Genomic DNA, 22,146 nt, shown 5'->3' with positions numbered 1-22,146 from the left:
TCTTTTTAGGAGAAGGCTGAAAACCCTTTATTTTTAAATATATTTTACTTTTACACTCCGCAATTATCTTGACATGATTCCACAACAACAACTATGAGAAAAGACTGGCTGTATAATTAGGCTGTTGTCTCCTATTTTATAGTTCTCTTAAAAAAAAAAACAAAAACAAACAAACAAAAAAAAACCCAAAAAAAAACTGGCAGGCATAGAGAATTAATGTTAACCTTGGCCAAAAACTGAACACCAACCTGCAACTCACTCACTCTCCCATAGAGGGACTGGGGACAAAATTAGAAAAGCAAAAGCAAAAAACCCTTAAAGCCTGAGATAAAGACAGTTGAAGTGAAGCAAATGGGGGAAAAAAATCCAAATTATGCAAAGACCACAATTCACTGCCTCCTAGTACTAGATCAATGCTCAGTCAGGTCCTGAGCAGCAGCTGCCTTGGAAAATCTAGTCCCCATCCCAGTTTTTACTGAGTTTAACCCATTTTTTACACATCCCACATGGCATGGAATGTCCCTTTAGTCAATTTGGGTCAGGTGTCCTGGCCCACTCCAGATTCTTGCCAAAGTCCAGACTGCTCGCTGGTAGGACAGAGTGAGAAACAAAGAGTGCCTAGAGACAGTGAGTAAGCATTGATCAGAAACAGCTAAAACATCCATGTGCCATCAACACTGTCTTGGTCCCAAATTCAGAAGAGCACTACAGGAGCTACCAAGAAGAAAGTTAGCTCCATTACACCCATATTTCTTTAGGTTTTCAGTCACTGTTTCGCATGTTAAAGCATTCAAAACAATATAAAGTCAGATTGCAGTGTAGAGTGAAAATGGGTTTCGTGCGTTTGATCGCCTCCACTTGTATGGACGAGTTAAGCTCCTATGCTACCTGTTGTTTATCTAGACTTGACTTTCTTTTTCACCACGTGGTGTTGTATGTGTTTTTCTCACAGCAGATTACCTCTCACGTTCTCTCTGCCATTCCAGTTGGCATAGGTCACAATTGCAGCAGATAGAAGCTGAGCCTCTGCTGTTAGGAGGCACAGACAGCCCTCTTATTTTTAAGGTTATGTCTATGACAGAACTTACAAGATAAATTGCAGCTCGCAGAGACTCTTAAACTTGCCAGCTTGGGTTATGACAATAACCAAAGCCAAGACATCAAGAGGCTAAGGATAGACTATAGGATGTATCAAGATCCCAAAATAAATATTTATGCAATCTCTATCAAACTAACTCAAGTATCTTTACAACTCAAAATATTTAAGTGCAGTAGTTTATTTATTTGTACAGTAGAGAATAAAAAAGCTGTTCTAGCTGATGCCCTGTCATGGGTCTCCTACCTGGGAGGCTGATACTGTGGATAGATGTAACAGAAATAAGTTCTGGGAAATTCTTATCTGAGGTATATAGATAATCAAGGTGTTTGGAGTTTTATCTAGGAAAAATCCAGGAGTATAGAGAATCTAAGAAGACACTTTGAAGATATTGTACTCAGTGGATGTCTCCAAAATCTTGAAATCAAGTAGAACAGGAATGGTAGGATATATAAAGATGTGGTTTAACAGATAAAAGAGTGTGCTTATAATGGATCCTGTTCTGAAATCCATTATCAAAGGTCCAGAGAACCCAATTAACTTTCCAGTTTTTTCAGTAATTATTTCTGTGAGTTTCCCCAAACAGAACAGGCACTGCATTAGCTTGTTACAATGAGAATAATTTCATTTTATTGAGTTCTCTAAAAGACTTTTAATCCAGAGCATACATACTTGAACAGCCATCAGTGGTGCAGGAAGCCCACATGCTCATTGCATGTTCTAAGGGCTGCAATTAACAGGGAGTCCACAGATTCTTTTGGACTATGTGCAATAGGCTAGGTCACTTCTCTGTGTGTCATGTTCACATTAACATTAGTCTGCATCATAACAAATCACATTGAAGACCCTGATTTTCCCAGGCCCACCACACTACATCAGTGACATTAAAAAAAATTGCTCCCCTGACCTGAGTCTTGGCTAGCAGGGATCTTGGGCCAGGCAGTACACAAAATCTTAGATATTTCTGAGGGAGAGCTGGACTTCAGATGCCTGAAACAAAGCCAGAGAAATTTTAGTGTTAAATGTAAAATAAAAAATAATAAATGAAGAACTTCTTGTTCTCTTTTGTTCTTTTTCTTTTTTTTTTCTGCAGGTGAAGGGGACTTTTTTTTGCATTTCTTGCTACAAGAAGTATTCTAATGAAGGTATCTTTCAAGTCTGTTTTGTTTCTTGTCAGCTCTTTTTGGAACTAACAATGTCTTCAATTCTGGCATGACTCACATCTAAATTTTAAAACATATTTTGATTTATAGACTATGAAGGAAATAGTTCTATATACTGCAAGTTTCACAGAACCTTGTTTTTCTTAAGACAGCAGATTTGCTTGAAAAAAAACCCAGCTCTAATTCACTGAGTATTTAAAGGATGTTGTTGGCACAAATTATGACAAAAAAACAGCTCCATTATGGTCCTGCTCTATAAATCAGGCTCTTTTTCTCCATGCTATACAGAAAATAATCTGAACAGTCATCTAAATGTTGACACAAAATTTCTTTGGATGTTTTAGACATGCAAGTACCAATTTGTATATATACTATATTGAATGTTTGCTGTCTATAGCTAACCTTATGAGGGCTGTTTAAGATTTGTAAGATGAAAGGCCAATCAAAGCATATATTAGTAAGAAATTTCTACAGTTTTCTATGTCAATTATGCTGAAATTGTTGTGAAACTCAAGGGAGTAAATTAGCTCAGGTAAAAACCTCCAGCCTACCCTGGCATTCCTTGCTTTTCTTCTCCTCCAAGGCCTTCCAAGACAGCACAGGGATAGCAGCAGCTGCCATTGTTTGCTGACTGTACAGGCAGAATCCACAAAAAAAAAAATCCTCTGCTTTCCACTGCACCAAGGAAACGTGTGTGTGGTGACTTTTCTGAGCTGCCTGTTTTGTCATTCAACAGTGACCTGTCTAGGGTAAGGACACAGAAACATGGGTTGCCAGGCTTCATTGGCAGAACTCCCACTTGGAGCAGCAGCAGAGCAGGACTCTGAGGACAAGGTTTTGAAGCTCACATCCTAGGAAAGTGGATGTGCATCACTAGGAAAGTGGATGTGCATCACTGACTCCTCTCCTGAATTTCTCTGTAGTCTTGGTAGTGTGCAACATCAACTATATGAAAATGTACCCCTTAGGTACAGTCCTTGAGACTTGGCATGCAGAATCACTGGAATCTGGACTGATTTGATGTAGTACACAATGTCAATAGCTTACCCATCATACTGCAAACATCCAGGGTTAGGTTAGGTTTTCCTTGCTAGACAGTGAGAAAAAGAGGCTTCTTCAAAACCTTCCCTCAGCCATTATAGTTGGAAGGCCTGAATCTCCATACAACTGTTCTCTGCAGCTGAGAAGAGAGGGTGGTTTAGATGTCTAAAATAGGGATCTAAGTATGCTTTCTACCTACAAAAATATCAAGCAGAAACACCAACATGGCTTCCATCCCTGCTCAGTGAAGATCCAGTCAGTTCTTTGCAGCCATTTTCCATCTGTGACCCAGGCTCTTAACATTCAAGGAATTTTCTCTAAGTACTTAGCATTAAAGCAAAATTGCAAAGAAAACTCATATATCATGTTTGAGTCATGTGGAACACAAGGCATATTTTCCTGATGCTCTGCAGCTTATGTGCAATTGAAAAACAGCCTGCTTGTTTTTATTGGTAATATAATATAGAGCAGAGAAAATGAAGACATATTATAAAAGACTGGAAATAAAGCATCTGTATCAAAGCTTATCTACTTCTTTAATATATCATTTAAATACACTATTCCCTAGTCTTTGCTTAGATAATGTCCTGTGAACAGCTTCAAAACTTTCTTTAATTCCAGTTGTCTTCATCAGCTTGCTGTATGGCTCTGTGCATTGTTCTGCTGAAATCCATGTCACACATACAACAAAAAGGCATTTGCACTGTAGAATTCTTTTGACTTCTTACTGAAAAAAAAAATTAATTTCATTTTTTGTCATTCAAAATGAGGAAGCATTCCCTGTCTGTAAAACCAGACACATTATGTCTTTAGGAATTTGCAGAAGGCTACACCTGAACAGTTTCAGTGGGAGCTATCAGCAAAGCATCAGGATGTGTTGAAACAGGGGATTAACCTTTTTGAGAATGGGATGCTGTTGCTAGGACTCCCAGCAAAATAGAACCTTTCTCCTTGTGTTCCTTTGCTGTTACCAGAGTTTAAATCTCAAAGAAATAATGTTCATTCTGCAGTATGTTGTTGTGGGATTCCACATACCCCAGAATGATTTCAAACCAGCATACATGAGACTACTGCAGAGGTAACCAATGGTAATTGTACTAAAGAATGTTAATGTTTTCAGTATGATGAACACTTTTGAATACAGTTACCCTTAGTCATAAAAAAAAAAAAATAATTATAAAAGCATGTGTGATTTCAAGTGACAGCGTAATAAAATTATAATGTCCTTATTTTTCAGTGTTATATTTTGCTTTTGTTCCCTCTTCTTTGTATTCATAATCCTCGTTCCATTTCTTATGCCTAGTTATAAACCTAGTTGTAGGTATATATGTGTTTAAGCATAGTTATCTCTCCACATTCTTAAATCATCCTGTTTGCTGGAAACAAAATGAGCTCTGTGCAGAACAGCAGATATTTGTGTAAATGGCTGGCATCTGTCAGCCCAGGTGTGAAATCCTCTGCGGAGTGTGGCCTTCTTTGTAAGAAGGTGAAGCCTCTAAGTGCCAAGTTAAGGGGGTGCCAAATGAGTTACAGAATGTTTCCAGTGATATTCTTAAGGAGTGATCAGCTAAACATTTGAACATGATTATCATGAAATGTTTCACCAATCAATATTTGCAAGTTCAAGTGGCAAACTGCAATTAGAGGCTAAAGGCCAGGAGTCAGGTGGAATATGGTGGCTATGATGAGCCCTGTACTGGCCATGGCAAAGAGCTGCCAGTCTGTGCTTTTTCAAAAAGCTGGGAAACCTGAGGATAGAAAAGGAAAAGGTTGTTGAGTGACCAAACTCTCACGAAGTGTTTGGCTGGTGTAGTGTAGGTCTGAATTGCCAATAATGCTTGGCATCTTTATGGTCCCTCACAGGAGAAATGTGAGTGAATGCACAGTAAAAGGAAAATAAATGCCTCTCGGGTATTTTGTTTAGGTATTTCTGGAATGCTTTCTATTTGTATTCTACAAGTAAGAAGAACTGGGGTTGAAATGTGAACTATTGTCACAAAATGAACATCCCTGGGTCCTGTGGTATTAATATGAGCACACACCTGGACACTGCTACTGCTGGCTAAACCTTATTTTTCCTTTCAGCTCAGGATTCTAAAAACAGGGGAAATTCCAAAACTATGTAAGTATTTATTTCCTAGAAGAAACTCTAAATGATTCTAGTAGCAAAAGACCTACAGGCGAGTGTGAAGCAGTTGGAAGGATGAAAGGAGCAATTTTCTCTGAGTGGTAAAAAGCTTCTTCCTCTCTTTAGCTGTCTCTGTCACATAACCCATTCTCCTTGGTACACTGCCCCTGCCACTTGCCCTGCCTGGCAGGTTAGTGGTCATAAGATAATGAGCACTAATGAATTTCTGCAGTGAACGTTATGACTTGGCTGAGGTTAAATATTACAAGCAGCCACTTGAATAATGAATGATAAAGAACATGAAGGCAACCTGTTGTTAGCACTTTGGCCTTTGAATGTCTGAAGTTACTTGCTATTAGTTCTGACATTTAGCACAGGTACAGTGAAGCCAGCAGAAATCTGCAGTAAAAGTGAAATTGTTTCAATATGCAAGCCATTACATACTTTGAAAACGTCTGTTCTACACTGGTTTAGCAGAATTTTTTTTCCTGATAATGTTATTTAGCTAAATTGTCTGTTTTGACTATTTAAGCTGATAGACTTGTGGGAGGAGCACTTCAAAATGAACTTGTCAGGGTTATTTTTGTTCCGTTCCCCTTCAGGAACAGCTGTGATATTTTTGGATGCAGTATGGAAAATAAGATAACTAACAAAAGTGAGTTGTCATGAGCAGAACCTAGTGATTTTAAAGTTTGATGCAAAAATACTGTTTAGGTTGATTCAAAGTTATTTTAAAATTCTAGTCAGATTCTCAAAATAGCTTTGAACAAATAAAATTATATATAAGAAACTTTAAAAGAAACCATCCTGATATGTTCTAAAAGAAGTATCTCAAAAAAATTTCAATGCTATTTCAATAAACCTGGAGGCAGAATAGAAGAAGAAATAATAAATATTTATTTTTCAAAGAAGGAACTAAAAAGCCATCTGAAATGTTAGAATTCTTCCATGAGAAGTGGGAGGTTTTCATTTCAGTTCATGCTTCCTTTGCTATTAATGAGAAATTTTAAAGCTGCAGTAGAAGAGAATGAAAAAACTTTAACACAGAATCTCATACAGTCCAGCAATGAGGGTGTTCAATGATGAATGTATCATAAAACAAGCTTTTTGCATTTTTAAAAGTGTTCTTAGTTAAATATTTTGCCTATCCATACTGTTTTGGTTTGAAAACTTTATTGACAAAATTGTTTGAAGTCAATTTGGGAAAAAATATTTAGAAATTCTTTTTGAGTACCAACCAAAGGCCCATTGTGGTCATAGCCATAGCTTGTAAATGTCAAATATTCTTAACAGGGAAGGAATTCTTTTTACTCCCGCCAAGAAAGAAGCAGAGCTAACTGTTAGAAGAAACAGGTTTTTTTTTGAAATCCATTTTTCTGCCATCTCAATATATTGCTGTTTACCAGAACCAATGAAAATTTGATTTCTTTGGTTTTCCACAAGTTCTTGAGCATGGGAAAAATAAGCCAGGGCATATATTTTACAGTGTTATACATAAATGAAATGTTTTGTGTTCACAGGCACAGCACTAGACAGGATTCACTCCTTTATTACACCACTTTTAAATGTAGGCTTGGGGATGTGGGTGTGTGTGGGTGTATGTGGTTGGTTGGTTTTATTAACACTAGACTTTCTCATATTGTCTTGGAGTTTTTTCATCATAACCATTCTAAATTATTAATTAATCAGAATTAATCTTTATCATCAGAATCATATGAATTTTAAATAATTTTAATTAGACAGTTTTAGGCAAAAAAAAATATTTTCAATTAACTTTGCTTTAATTGCATGATGTGTTTTTGGGGAGGAGTAGTTAATTGATTGCCATTTCTTCAGGTGAAAATATTGGTTCTATTAGCTTGGAGGGTTGGTAGGGGGCCTTCAATTTACTTTTGTGTCTATTCATGTTTGTCATCAAAGTCTGACTGATGTCCATGCCTTCCTGCTGTGTTTTCTGTCTGCCTTCTCAATGTTTGTCTGTGGTATTTTGGACCTTTTTAATTCTCTATATCTCATTTACATGCCAATACTGAAGAAGGTATTTCTGTATGGCTTGGTCTCTCTCTTCTGTTTCATTAAAAACAGCACCATTTCTTATTACCCATAAATTAAATATTTCATGCCCATTGCCTGAATATAAGGTGGTATTTATATATTATCTCCGCTTCTGAGTTATCAATACATTTATTTGCTTCACATCTTACTTTTGCTGTCTCTTTGTTTCGTACACCAGAGTGAAAGAGTTAGCTTGAAGTGTTTCCATAATATAGCTATTTAAGTTTCCCTAATTCTTATCTAATACATCTGCTACCATCATTATACAATATTAATGACAGCCATACTTCTTTCTGGACAGAGGGTTATTGTTATTACTGCAACACTTTCTAGTATGATCTTGGCTTGTAGTGGAAAGAAGTAATAACAGTGCAGGAAAGGGCCAAAATGCTTGATTCTTTGATGTATGCCAAGGAAAATAAATTCATTATTACCTTTCTTTATCAGGTAATCTTGGTGGTGCTGATTGGGACATAGAAGAAATTGTTCCTCTGCCATGCATAAACAGCTGAAAGAAACTGAAATGGCGTAACCTCAAATACATGCTTATCCCAAGAACCAGAATCCAGAGGTTTTTTAGCTCTTCTGCTTATTTTCAGTGTGCTTTCCATGTGAGAGATACAGATGAAATAGATGTCCACCTGCCTTACACAGCCTGTTCCACTGAAACACACACTTAGACATTTGTTTAAAATCTTGGTTTCTTGTATGCCTGCCCAAACTGCTTCTGATGGGGAGATAACGCTGCTCTTACAAGTGGTTTAGCTTAACACTGAAAGTTGTATTGCTAACTGACTTTGTATCAATTTAATCTTTCTATGGCTAACTGATGTCTCTGAGTAAAAAAATCAAAGAAATCAGGTATCATCCATGACTCCCTGGACAAGACCAGTAAAGACACTTAACAGTTTCCTTGTTCTCTTTACCCACTCTGGTAGGTTGAAATAAATGACACTAATTTCCATCATCTTCCTTGCTTCTTACGGGTAAAGAACTCATTCACTTTTGTGAATATCTTTCAGATGTGTAATTGAGCTGACTTCTGGCAGTTCTCACTTTCTTCAATCTCAGGTGATAAACATCTAGTAATTAAATCTGTCATTGAGGGCATAAATTTCAGTATTTAGACATATCTACAGTCATAATATAGAGATCCTTGATCCATGTATATATTTAACCCTCAGGGTTTTTCAGTGATTCATCAAATTGTCTCAGAAGAAATATTTTCACATCCTTTTCTGCATAGTCTCCAGCTTCTAATTTGCTACTGAACCCTCATTCATCTGAGCCCTCTTCAGCCAGGTTTTAATACTACAGTGATTTAGAAGTGTCACTTCACTTTTCCTCTCTTCCATTTCCCATTTTTAAGCCATCCACATCACAGCCCAGTATCCCTGACACCTGCATGGTGTCAGTCCTTCAAGATAAACTCTTTTTACCTGATTGCATGCCTGTTACTGGAAGTCAGATTTTTTTTTTTTTATCATAACCAACTCATGTTGTTTGTTTTTAATTCTTGTTGCTATGCACTTAGATTCCTCTCTTGGGAATGGATGAATTCCAGAGATATAACTTAAACCTTCTGTTCTTTGAACATTTTGGCCTAGTGTAGAAAGTCTTGACCCACTCCAGTGTAAGTTCTTGTCCTGATGCCAAGAACACTCAGTAGAGTCCTCCCTGATATTTTCAAGAGCCCTAACCCAATCCTGCTTTTCAGTTTTTGTTTTCTTTACATCAGCTTCTGTGATAGGATTTTAATTTTACTTCTCATAAGTAGGGTCTTTTCCTGGTTACAAGTTCTGGTTTTCTCTACACCGGCTACCAAGGACTCCTTGGCTCTCTATTCCACTTTCTTTGGTGCACTAAATGTGCACATTTTCATTTTCCAATTTATCTTGTCTTCCCACCTCTTCTTTTTTTTCTTCCATGAAGCAGATCTCTTCTCCAGCTCTGAGTTCTCTCTTTCCCCGTGTTTCCAGGGAGTTCTCTTTCTTCTTCTGGAGTTTGCCTTTTAGTTCTTCTATGCAGCACATTTGCTGAACATAAAAATGCCCAAAATTCAAGAGATCTACAGCTGAAGCATATTGCCAAGTAATACATCTTTCCTCTCTTGGTCATCCTCAGATCCTAAAGTCTGTCACCGCCTTTGGTTATGTCACTTATTTCTCTTCATTTTACTGAATTCCAGATGATAACTCTACAGACAAAACCAATATGTGTACTTGTATACTGCTGGCAGGAAAAGGCGAGGAAATTATATCACCAAAGATTTTAATAAAGTAATTCAGCAGACTTGGTCTTTACTAAGAGTTGTTTTTTCATGACAATGGCCTTGTCAATGTCATGAACTCATATGATGTGCTGGAGTCTTGAAACACTTTGAATGATTATAGCACTAATGCATAAGTCTTTAGCTTTAATTTCTAATATGTGTCGGGTAATTTATATTTCTTTAGAGGAGTGGGGTTAAAAAGAACTCTGATATATATATATATTTCCCCCTGCCTTATTTTCTTTCTTTTTTTTTTTTATGCTGTAGGACAGCTAGTATCAGGTTAGGATCTGTGCAGCTATAAACATTTGCCACTGGCAGGAATCTAGCAGTCACAAACAATTAGTTCTTTCTGTGAATGGTTCAAGGTTAATTTTAGCCTCCTAAACTATCTCCTGCCAGATCTGATAAGTTTTCTGCTTTAGCTCCAGCTGTCTGGTCCCTGATGGGATTTGGCTACAAGGAGGATGGCATTATCAGCCCATTAACTATCACTAGCAGGAGAACTGTGATGCTGATGAATATTGATCACCTGTTCCACGGGGTTATCAGATGATGCTGAGTGAACCTGACGCTTGGTTGCTTCTGTGGGCAGCTTTTATTTTTTACTGGCTGAGGGCACTTCTCTCCCCGCTTCTGCAGGTGGAGGAGAGAGCAGCACAGCAGGGCACCTCTGCTTTTGTCACCAACAGGTTATGTCTGACTGCAGGAAGGGATTGGAGCAAGGACTTTACCCCCCTCCCTGTCTCCTTTATCACACGGATTGCCAAAACATTTTTGTTAGTGACGGAGGGAAAGGCCCATGTGGTTAGAAAGGAGTCTGAACGGGCTTGCAATCACTGGAGGGATCTGCGTGGTGCTCTCCAACAGAGGATGGTTTCTACCACTGGGGTGACTCAGCTGTGTCTAGGGTGGGTAGGTGCATTTCTACTGAAGCTGTGCCAGGGAAGGTTTAGGCTCGACATTAGGAAAAGGTTCTTGCCCCAGCTGGGCACTGGAACAGCTCCCCAGGGAAGCAGTCACAGCACCAACCTGACAGAGCTCCAGAAGCAGTAGAACAATGCACTTGGGCACATGGTGTGGTTCTTGGGGCTATCCTAAGCAGGGCCAGGATGGATTCGATGAACTTCATGGGTCTCTTCCAACTCAGGATATTCCGTGATTCTAAATGACAGGGAATGTCTACCCAATAGGAGAGCAGTGTGCAACCCAGATTCCTGTGGACACTTGAAATCAGAGGGTGTTCTCGGTTATTTTGTTTTTCACAGCAGACAAATATGAAAAAAAAAAAAAACCCAAAACTATATACTGCAAATATTTTCTTCCTAACCAGAGCAGTATTACTTAGGGCTGTGTAGGCTAAACATTACTTTGGGGTTTTTTTCTAAACCAGTTTGGAAAAAGTAAATGTTTTATTATTTTTCATGGCATAGCAGCACAAATTCTGGGACTGGAATGAGGAACAATGCATTATTTATTAATAGATAAAATATCCTGTCAACTAATAAAGTCATAATGTGACAAAAATCCCTTATTTTGGATATTACTTCCCCTTTTATTTCATTTCTCTAGCAGTCACAATTCATTCGAGATGGGGGGGAGATGGGAACAAATCATGGTTATCATATTAAGACAAAAAGTCATAAACAAATATTTCCTGGGAGTAAGCAGTGTTTTGGACTAAAGAGTAAAAAAAAAAAAGTGATTTAACATTATTTTATCAAAAAGAGGGAAAAAAAAAAAACTAATAGAGATGGTCTGAAATTTTCTCAGTGTTTTGAGGTTTTTTGTTTAATCTTGCTCCAGTGCATGGCAGGAGAGGAGTAGACTTTCTATTCAAGATAACTGAATCTCCTTTTAATCCTAAATGTAATGCTCAACAGATTTTTAAAAATCTTAGTAATAACAGATGCAATTTAGTCTGATAGTTTTAGGGATCATTAGAATAAAGTTGTTTTGTTTTCTTTTTTCCTTATGTTTCTTTATACAAGCATCTAAGAGATATTGTCTTCATGTGCAAGTATGATTTCTAGTATGAAAATTCTAGTAGCAATCAGCATTTCCTCAACATTTTTTCCAACTTTATCAGTAAAATGGGTATCAGTTTTAGCATGGGAACATCCATATATGAATGGTGGAGGAAAAAGAGATTACAGTGTCTGAAATGGAGATGATTTAAGTGTTGCACCTTTACTTTGGAAAAAAAAATCTGAAAAAAACCTTTCCTAATTTAGAAAGGGAAAAAACATTTCATGGCCTTCAGCAGGTGGAAGCTTTGGAAAGCTTGCAAGCTCCAGCTGCTGCCAACTGGCTGTGACCTGTAGGCAAGGCCTCCGGTATCATAGCAAAAGCTTGGCCCCTCCAATGCTCTGCATTTTGAGAAAGAAGGCCTGCCCATCAAAATTGTACCTCTGCTCTACCCAAAACACATCACAACCAACATGCTTCTACCAGTACATTTGTTTGGACACATCAGCCCATTTTATAAATATTCGGGTTTCTGTGAGAAAATGTTTTGTCAAGAGACTCAGGTACTTCAGTGTTTAAACTCAGCAGCATTAGAATGCAGAATGGCTGCTGAGAAATTGGGTGGGAAGACAAAGAAAAAAGAAAGAAAACAGAAGAATGACGTAAGAGTCTGTTGGGGTTTGTGGTTTTTTGTTTTGTTTGTTTTTTTTTTTTTTTTTAAGTTAGAGATCAGTAACACTGAGATGTCTTGATTACTCAGTGGAAATTGTTTGAGGAAAGCACAGAAAGGTAAATTGAAATGCTCAGCCACCAGTTACAAATGTGCTTCTCTTGATGGCAGATAATTTTCATACCTATAAATCTGCAAACACTATTTAGTTGTACTTTGCATCTCCCAGATTTTCGGCCATTATTGGCAAAAAAACCAATCAAACAACATAACCCTGAAACAAACCAAACGGAAAATCACCATGAAATCAACTAGTACAAAAATACTTGGAGGATGAAATAATTCAAACGCAATTTTTTGTGTGATTTCCATCCAAATTCCTGTTCGCTACTATCTGCAGTGTTTTTCTTTTTACTAGCTGGGATATCTGCAAGATGTAGTTGTGATAACTAAAACTTGAAAATCACAAAAAAATCCTTTTTGATCAAGTATCACCTGTCATAAAAAGAAGAACTTGGGAAAATATCAAGTAATTATATTTTTTGAAAGAAATGTAATAAAAGAAAACTAATCTTCCTTTCACTTCTTGATTTTTGACAGTTAATCTCTGATTATATATTGCAGTAACTCCAGGAGGATCCTGTCAAGCTCCATAGTGCCTTTGTAGAGCTTACATATATGTGTTCCTGTGTGAGTTTCAAAAAAGTCAACCTTTCCAGGATTGCTAAATGATAGAAAAGTTAAATTCAATTAATGCTTCCCTTTTTATGCTAGGAACTGCTCAGACCAGCAGAAAGCAATCCACCAAGGAAAGGGGGTTTTACCTCCACAAAGCATTTTTGGAGTCCCAGAGGAAAAACGAACAAATAAATTAGAGATCCTTGCTGAGTGGTTAAGACTGGATACAGGATGTGCTTCCAGACCAAACACATTTGAAGGTGCATATATTTAACCATAAAGGATGGACTACTAGCAGCTCTCAGGAGGAGCAGAGCACCCAATATGCCAATGTCACAGCAATACAGTTCAGTAGCACCTCAGGAGACGTGCTGTGACACCCATGGATTGTTCCAGAAAAACTCCACAAGCAAAGAAAAGAAACAAGAAAAACCAACACACACACACACACACACACACATGTACACATACTCACTCTCATTCTTGCTTCCCATTACTTTTCCCCTCTGTCTCAGACCATGGCAGAGCAAATGCTGGTGTACGGATGCAGTCAATATTTTCTACAGTTTCTTAGAAACTCTCTGAGGACATCACTCAAGTCCAATAGACCAGAACAACCTCTGGAGGTGACTGAGTTCTCTGTGCAGTAGAGGAACACTAAATGACACAGGCTTGAGCTGTCTCTGGAGAAATGCAAATGTGTCTTCCACACCTCATTAATTGTGTGACTGTGACTGATAAGGGACCTCGGTTAGGGACCTAAACAATAGGGCAGAATTCACTCCCATCCACTGATTTGTCATAGCTCATCTTAAAGAGAAAATATAAGCTGTCACTGCTCTGTTGGTTTCCCTATTAGAAAAGAATACAACTTCTCTTTGCCTGGAAATATACATTCAAGTGTTTTTCTATGAAAAAAATGGGAATTGTGGCTCCCATGAAAGTATTCATATCTTCCAGAGTTACGCTAATCTGGACTTGGTCCAGCTTCCAGCTGAGCAGGAGCAACTCAGCCATTCTGGAACAGTAGCATCCACCTATGGCATAATTCAGATGCAATAACTGTCCTTTGAATTCATAATTTGTTTGAATGTGATTTAGCTTTTAAGTGCAAAGAAGCATTAATGTACATGCACTCAGGGATAAAAAAACCACAAACAAATTCTAGAGAAATAGGACAGAGAAATATGACAAAGAACATCACAATAACCACACTTGTGGATGTCACCCTGCATAGGAAAAATTCAGGAAAAGTAGTTATCACAAGTTTGTTTTTGGATAAAAGCTTCTTGAGCCTTTTGAATTTTGTATTTGGAAGCTTTGAAGTTGTTTCATCCTCTCATGCTGAGCTTTGTAAGGGATGGATGTGCATACTGTCTTTCTGGCCTTTGAATCTTCTTAAACCTTATACATGTTTAATGTTTTTTAAAAGCCACCAGAAAGCCCATAAAACACAATAGCTCAAGCCATAGCTATAGAATATACACTTCAATGGGGCATTGCACATCAAAGAACTGTGACATCAGAGCAGGACTATGAAAACACTGATAGTGGGACAAGTAAAATACAGTTATAAAGTAAGACTGTGCTACTCTGTGACCTCAAAAGTCCTGGTTCAACAGGCCAAAAGAGTATGTGGTGAAGTGATGATTGTAAATTAAAGGCTCAAACATCCAGAAGCATCAATCCATTCATAATCTCTTGAAATGCTTTCTAGAATTTGCAGAATTAGCACCCTTTACTGATTAATGATCTGTTCAGGCTCTGCTAGGAGTGGACATTTTGGAAATAAGGCACCGCCTCTCAAACATGCATACTGATATTAAAATGTAGAAAAAGGCAGTTCACACTTCTTGAGGCTATTGTTGTGCTACCTGTTGTGCTCAGCTTGCCTTTGTTGATGTTTAACCTCAACACAATCAAGTTTGCACATACATCAGGGATCAAAGACACAAGTGAAATGGGCAAGGGGTCATGGCCATGTCGCTCATTAATTTCCGTTCATTGATCTTGACATGGTAAAGAGATGGTGATTTTGGAGTTGGATATTGTGCCTGTTTAATGACAGTGTTTCCTACCCCTCCCTGCCCACTGCCTGTTATCGTCTCCCTTTGCTGTGAATATTTGCAGCATTTGTTTTAATTTGGATGCAGCGGCTGGCACTCCAGTGGGGAAGAAGCTGCTTAGGAGCTAGTTATTCCACATAATTCTCTGCCTCTTGGTTTGGTGGGGATTATTTAGCATAGGAGTGATTATGCAGAGAAGAACATTTCTGAGCTGCTGAAATAAAAGCTACTTTTCACAATGTATTAGAGTGCTGGAAGCTGAAAGGGGCATACTTAAAATGGTCTCTTCTGAGAAATAAGGAAGGATCAAAGACAAAATAACTCTTAATAGCATAAAAAACTTTGACAAATTGACACAGAAAGAGCTCTAGAAACCAGTTCATGCACTAGAAAGGCATTGATAGAAATCACTGACAAATTACTGTGCCCTTAAAAGTTCTGGGAGTCATGGACAGAGAGTGATTCTGCTGTTCTGTGTATGACGCCATCAGCACCTTGCAGCCACCAGTTTCTTTACCTCAGGAAAGTGCCCTAACCATTTGTCACAGTTACCAGAAGCCCATTCTGTCCTGAGGAATCCTTCTGAAAACATTTAATTGCAACCATATGTTCCCATCAGAAGCTTGAACAAGTCAGCATTTCCTTTGCTTGTCATCAAAGCTTTGTCACCCAGCTCTAATTGCCAAATCTATCAGAAGGGGCTGTAGAGACAGCTAAAGGAGTGTATTGCTCATCTGCAATTAAACCTTTGCCTCAAAACTGATTGCAGGTTTGATTACTCTGGCCAAAGCTGCTGTGAGTTTTTCCTACTCAAAGCAAGGCTGGTAGGCAGGCTCTGGTGTGGTCAGGGGCTGGGCAGAGGTAGGAGAGGCCACCTATAAAAGCAAAGTAACACAGGGCATGTGCTCAGGAACTGACTGTACATTTTTGCTCAAGGGTATGTTACCCACATTTGTTGTTTCTTTAGAAAAGTTGAACTAAGGCAAAAAGGCAGCAAAAAATTTTCTGACAAATTACCGAAACAACAGAGTTTTAGCTGGCAGAGCACAGAGAGCTGCCTGATGAGCTGTTGTGAGGACAGAGCCGGAAAACATCACAGAGCCAGCCTTAGAGAATGCTGAGGACAGTGACAGATGAAGGTTTGGGAACAAGATGCACAGGAATGCTTATTTGTAATGAAGGAATTTCTGCTTCTGCTCAGAACACTAACTTCAAATGGTGCGGTTATTTTGTTCACCAGCTCCTATTACAATTATTTCTTTACCCAAATTTGTTTAATTTCTACAGAAAGCAGATGAACATGTTTTGTATTGCTCATTAGATTTTTCCTGAGTGATCTAATATTATGCTTATAATAACTGAAATTAAAAAAAATATTAATTGATTCTTTAACCTCATTTCTGACCATTAATGGTACTTGCTTTTCAAAGCTGTGTATACTTGTGATAGCTACCCTTAGGAAAGCCCCTGGCTATAGCTGTGCTTTCAGGCTGTACTTCCATCTGCTTAATCCATTTCTCAGACTTTAAAACTGTCACATCTTGATAATCTACTAAACCCTATAAAAGCTGTGCATTGCTTTTGTCTGTACGCACATAATTTTCCCTCTGCATTAATCATGATCTGCTTGCAACACCAATAAGGGAAACCTTTGTCAAATGATACTTCACTAATGAAATATCTGATGCTTGCAGAAGAAATAAACACAGAATCACAGAATATGCCAAGTTGAAAGAGACCCACAAGGATCATTGAGTCCAACTTCTGGCTGGCCCTGCACAGCACCATCCCCAAGAGTCCCATCATGTTCCTGAGGGCATTGTCCACGTGCTCCCTGAATTCTATCAGGCTGGTGCTATGGGCACTTCCCTGGGAAGCTGTTCCAGTACCCAGCCACCCTCTGGGTGAAGAACCTTTTCCTAAAATGTAACTAAACCTCCCCTGACACAACTTCAGGTCATTCCCTTGGGTTCTGTCACTGGTCACCACAGAAAAGAGATCAATGCCTGCACCTCCCGAGGAGGTTGTAGACTATTAAAAGAAAATTATAGTATCTGCAATAATCAAAAGCTTAGAATACTTTAGTAGTGTATAACATCTTTCAGATGAGGGTGCTAGAGTTATCAATATCAGCATTTTAGAGATTGAACAATGCTTTAATAGAGGGTTTAATGTCACCTGCTTCAACAAGGGTAAATAACTTCATCAAAGAAGCAATGCACTTGTTTTAAGGGCTCCAGGCACTTCTCTTATCCTGTTGCAGTTTGCTTTGGAGTCAGATATTTCTACCAGGATAAGATACTGCTGGGCTAATCGTGTCCTGTGCTGCATCAAAAGCAGGGTAGCAGGGCAAGGGAGGGGGTCCTCCTCTTTTAATCTTCTCTCAAGAATCACTGCCTGGAGTGCTGCATTCAGCTCTGGGGCCCCAAACATAAGGACATGGACCTGTTTGATCGAGTCCAGAGGTCACAAAGATGATCAGAGGAGCACCCCTCGTATGAAGTCAGGTTGAGAGTACTGGTGTTGTACAGACTGGGTGATGTAGGCACACAGTTTGTGGTAATTGGGGGTGGGGCTGCAGCCCAGCCTCATCCCCAATGGGCTACAGCTGTGAAAAGCAGGTGAACAACATTGAAAGCAATGAGACATGGAGTGCTGAGGTTACTCACCAATCACCAAAGGGAGCAGAGGGCACACAGGAGCAATGCATGAACATGAGGGGTATAAAAGGTTGGGCTAAAGAGCAAGAAGGGTAAATGCTTGCAGCCCTCTGAATGGATATGGTGTTTCTCTGTATGGGCAGATGCCCGAAGCCTTCTGATGAGGTCTGGTGTTACTCTGTTTGGGTAAATGCTTAAAGCCTCCTGAAATGTATGCTGGTACTTTATATATTGTGGTTGTCTCAACTGCAACAGGGTAAGTGAAGGCTTTGGGGAGAGCTTAGAGCATTCTTTGGTAGTTCTAGATGAGCTATTAGGAAGAAATCCTTTACTATGAGGGCAGTAAGACCACAGCAATACATTGCCCAAAGAAACTGCAGGTGCTGCATCCCTTGAAGTGTCCAAAACCAGGCTGGATGTGGCTTTGAGAAACCTAGGCTAGTGAAAGGTGTCCCTGCCCATGGCAGGGGGCCTGGAACTAGATGAACTTTAAAGACCCTTCCAACCCACACCATTTTATGATTCTGTTATATGATTCAGTCTGGTAGGTAATGAAAAACAGCACTTACAAGATGCCAGCTGTCTGACTGTCAGACTTTTGGCATTTCAAGTGAGGCAAGTTTTGAGCGGAAACTTGCATACGGACAGTAGAGCCACTTTGCAGTTTTCTGCCATGCAAAGGGAGAAACATAGGGGGAAAAAAAAACCAAACCCTTTGGCACATTTCCCAAGATGTAATTTTGAATATTATGGCCTCAGTTTTGGAAAAATATTTGACAAGATAAATAATAAAGATTTCAGACAACCCACCCCCCCACCCCATGATCTGGGCTCTAAATGCTGCTGCAATAAATGGGACAAGGGAAGGATGAGAATTTTCTGGAGGTTTAACAGCGAAATAATGTCATGAAATGAAGATGATGAATATGGAAAAGTAAACCCAGATCATGGAAAGGATTTATTGGCAAGGCTGTGAAGAGTCAGACAGATAACTTCAGGGCATATATGCAATGATAAATCACAAGTATCGTGGAAGACCTATACTTGTTCTTTTTAAACCTGAACTTTACTACTGCAGAAATGAAAAAGCAAGCCTCAGTAATTCTGCTGATTTCATAATTTTAACTTAACACATATTTTTGTTATCTTCCTATCTCCCTTTGCCAAGTGAATAACTATAAAATGTTGATATTTTTATTTGGCTGCTAATAAGAAAATAGAAATGCTAACTGAGAAAATTGAAAAGAAGGTTAACTGATCCTTGTCCCCTTATAGGGGAAACAATAGACAGAATTACCTGTCATCTGATTTGAAAGTATAGAGTAATACTAAGGTTTCACTTAGCTCTTGTCACAGAAAAAGGTCACTGAGGGAATCTAAAGGATGGGACAAAAGCCTAAAGGGAGCTACTGTGCACCAGGGACTTAAAAACTGGCCTCTTTAAGCACACCTTGTTTTAGCACTATGCACAGGAGAGCAGGAGCACCAAACCAACTAGCTATAAACTCTCTAAAGCTTTCTCACCTGCTCCCATCTGTAAGTTTTTCATTGCCCAGGTATACAAGGGCATGTCTGCTGACCCAAACTAGCCAAAGGGATACTGCACACCACAGAATGTCATGCTCAGAATATAAGCTGGGAGGAGCTGGCTGGGAGCTGCCAATCACTGCTCAAGGACATAGTGGGCATCGGTCAGCAGAAAAGCACTTGCTTTTCTCAGGTTCCATTCCTCTCTCTTTTTGTTGCCTATTTTGTTACAATTCTATTACTAGTAGAAGTAACATTTTAATTTTATCTCAATGATTAAACTGTCCTTATCTTGATCCATGGGTTTACCTTTTTCTCCAATTCTTCTTTCCATCCCACCATGGGAGCATGGCAGAACATGGGTGTGAGTGAGGAGCTGCATGGTGTTTAGTTGCCACCAGGCTTAAATCAATCCATCTATGACACTTCCAATGATTTGATATGAATCAAGCTAATGTTCTGTGCTATTTGAGGGAAAAATAAGAAAATTAAATAATGAAGACATGTTAAAATATCTGGGTTTATTTTTATTGTTTGCACTAGTGCAGCAGTGCAGTTAAAACTAAATGAAAATAACACATCAGATTTGAGGTTTGAGAAGTACTTTTTGTGAGATCTCTATTATGCCCTCTAGGATTCTTGCTTTGCAGATCAACAGCAGTAAGATCACAGGATATGACTTGTTAGATGCATAATTTCCATTTAAAATTAAAATACTGTCAGTACTAAGTCATTCCTGGAATTTATATACATTTCCCAACCCAACTGACAACAAACTTCAGCCCTGTTATGCTTCCATTATCTTCCCTTCATTAAAATGTGTAAATAAATAATGTGTTAAATTATCTCATGTCTAACTCTTGTCTTGTTAGTAATCTAGAGAGAGATGAAGTTCTTAGAACAGGGCAGGAAAGACAGAAAATACAAGATTATTAACTTATCTTCCATTTCACTAACAACACAATTTTTAAAAAATAGATGTCTATTCTTTAAAATGTTTTTTCTAATTGCAGAGGAGTGATCCTTTTATGACAATAATCTTTTAGCTTGAAGTGGTAAAGAAAAACACCTTCTAATAGAGATTCCCACAATTTTAAATTAACCCTGAAGGAGTTCTCCAGAACCATTAGAGAAAGCAATGGATGGGGGTTTTTTACCTGATTACTTGTATTCTGAATAAAAAGAGAACCCCTCCATTGCGCACTCTTATATTAAAAAAATCAATTATTATTTATTCATTGCTCATGCAGATGATTGTTGTTGCCAATAGGCAAATAAAATTAAACACTCTGTCCCAAAGAGTTTATAATTCATGTTTGCATTTAATGGATGGGGGAGGGATATGTAAAATTGAAGAATAATAGCTACAGAAAAAGGTCCCTGTGGGCCCTTTGGTTTATTTTGTGTATGTAAAGGCAATATGACAAGTAAACATACATCTGTGTTTGTATGTTGTATGAAGTATGCATAGCATGAAACCCTAGTTGTGGTCTGACTAAGGCTGTGAGAAGATGCACCCTCTGTTTGTGGGCAGAGGACTCACAGTCACAGCGGAGGAGCCATGAAAGAGTGGCAATAAAAAGCCAGTGGAAAAAACCACAAAGTTTTTTGGGTAGTTCCTCCTGGGGAGGAGGAAGGGGGTAGGTGGGAACAGGAATGCTTCCCAAGAGCTGCTATCCCAGGACAGGGAAGACTCATTCCTGCCATGCAATTTAGCTGGAGGAAAATCCATGGGCTGCTCCAGAAGATGTGAATTCCCCAGAGATGCTCCCCTTCATGCTGTTTTGGGGAGTGGTCTCACATTCCTCATGCTTCCCCAAGAGCCCAGAGCCTTCTAATGCTGACAGTGCAACAACCTGGTGATGCTGAGCTCAGCTGTGCCAAGGTCCTTTACAAAAAAGGATCTCTTGGAGCAATTGTTAAAGGGTCTTTCAGACAGAAAGAATAAATATCTTCTCTATCAATAAAATGCTAATTAAGTAATATAATTATGGTCAAGTCACACACAGAGCACTCAGTACAATCTTCTTTGATGACTGAAAAATGAACAAAAAATATTCTTTCTGGCAAACTAAATGAAAAAGTGAAAATTAAATACCAGCATCTTTTTTCTGTAGCTGCACAGGCTTGTTTCTTTAATGAGGATTCCCCCTTTGCTCTCTTATGAAAGAGAGCTCATGAGAGCCAGGAAGCTAAACTTTATTTCAGAAAAATGCTCCTGTATTAGTGAAAAGGATAGTTATGTACACAAACCCTGGGAGAAAAAAAAAAAAAAAGACAAGGAAAACAAAAAAAAAAAACCTTCCTGGCCATGTTGCCTACAAGAGCAGACATCTGCCTTTGCATTTAAATATGACCAAATAGTGCCAGTTGGCATTTTAGGTTGGCAAAATGTGCACAAGTAGGGCACAGGCTCAGAGTGGTTACTAGCCCATTGAAAATGTAATGAAAAATCTGTGCACATGGGTGGCTTAAAGATATTTAAACATGATGATTAAATGTAAAATGACTGTAGTTTAAGAGTCTGTCTTGGTGGACATAGTTAGTCTTGCAAAAATTCCAGAGCAGCCAGGCTGCTTCCTTAACTGCAGTTGTAGCTGGTTGTGTAGACAACTGAGGGAAGTTTGAACAGGCAACCCAGAACTGCACAGGAAACTGAGCATCAGACCAGGGGCATGGTGTAAATAGAAAAGGTGATTTAGCATTTCTATGCCCACCAGGGAAACAAGAACTAAATGCCTCTTCTGCTGGGCCAGGAAGGAGGTCTAGAAGCCCTTGCCTGCCTATGATAATAACACAGCTTCTAACAGGGTCTGAAGAAG

The 22,146-nt window shown here is 38.7% G+C and overlaps 2 long non-coding RNA genes across 2 annotated transcripts; one reads left to right on the top strand and one right to left on the bottom strand.

The window, feature by feature from the left end:
* Nucleotides 1–4,390: 4,390 nt before the first annotated feature.
* On the bottom strand, nt 4,391–17,621 carry LOC137469653 (uncharacterized). The gene is made up of 3 exons (XR_010996628.1): nt 17,583–17,621; nt 7,918–9,712; nt 4,391–5,048 (listed from the first exon to the last, which is right to left on the bottom strand). It is a non-coding gene; the product is annotated as an uncharacterized lncRNA (long non-coding RNA).
* Nucleotides 7,282–8,232, top strand: LOC137469652 (uncharacterized). Its single transcript, XR_010996627.1, has 2 exons — nt 7,282–7,474; nt 7,931–8,232. It is a non-coding gene; the product is annotated as an uncharacterized lncRNA (long non-coding RNA).
* Nucleotides 17,622–22,146: the final 4,525 nt, after the last annotated feature.

The sequence above is a fragment of the Anomalospiza imberbis genome, chromosome 2 (genome assembly GCF_031753505.1).
Source record: "Anomalospiza imberbis isolate Cuckoo-Finch-1a 21T00152 chromosome 2, ASM3175350v1, whole genome shotgun sequence".
NCBI classification, from domain to species: Eukaryota; Metazoa; Chordata; class Aves; order Passeriformes; family Viduidae; genus Anomalospiza; species Anomalospiza imberbis.
Note: the sequence above shows the minus strand (reverse complement) of the source record. Positions and strands in the feature narration are given on the sequence as shown.